At 37.0% G+C, this 532-nt stretch overlaps 1 protein-coding gene across 1 annotated transcript in view; it reads left to right on the forward strand.

Annotated features, from left to right (window-relative positions):
* The window catches only part of FUK (fucokinase), a 47,642-nt gene that overhangs the window by 4,315 nt on the left and 42,795 nt on the right, over positions 1–532 (forward strand). The gene's annotated exons all lie outside the window — the stretch shown is intronic.

Raw genomic sequence — 532 nt, forward strand, 5'->3', positions numbered from 1 at the left:
TTCTACTGTCCATTTACTTTTGTCTTTCCAGCCCAGAGCAAGCACTTCTTTTCGTGCTAATATCATAGCTTTAAATGTAGCTTGATTCTCCTTCCTTACTGCTGAGTTCCCAATTGTGCCCATTAGCATTAGATTAAAGTTTATGGTCAATGAAACTTTACATGTTTTCCCTATAATTTGTAAAAATTTTGTCCAAAAAGCTCTAGTCTCTGAGCATTCCCACCACATGTGGGAAAACCAGCCCTTACCCTGATTACAATGCCAACACATGGGGCTCGCTCCTGGGAACATATTTGCCAACTGCGCTGGTGTTCTGTACCATTTTGTGAAGAATTTATGCTCCATTTCATTAAATTTAACCACTTTAATTTCCTCTATTCCCTTCATAATTCCGTTTGCCGTATTTTCTGTTATCTGTCCTTCTTTCATCCAAGTTTTTTGTAAATAGGTTATTGTCTTATCTTTATCTGATATCATTTTCCTGTAAATTTTCCCTGCTAGTCCTTGTTTTGACTTTTGCATCCCTTTGTAT

The sequence above is a fragment of the Gekko japonicus genome, unplaced genomic scaffold (genome assembly GCF_001447785.1).
Source record: "Gekko japonicus isolate JY-2015 unplaced genomic scaffold, Gekko_japonicus_V1.1 scaffold2543, whole genome shotgun sequence".
Classification (NCBI taxonomy): domain Eukaryota; kingdom Metazoa; phylum Chordata; class Lepidosauria; order Squamata; family Gekkonidae; genus Gekko; species Gekko japonicus.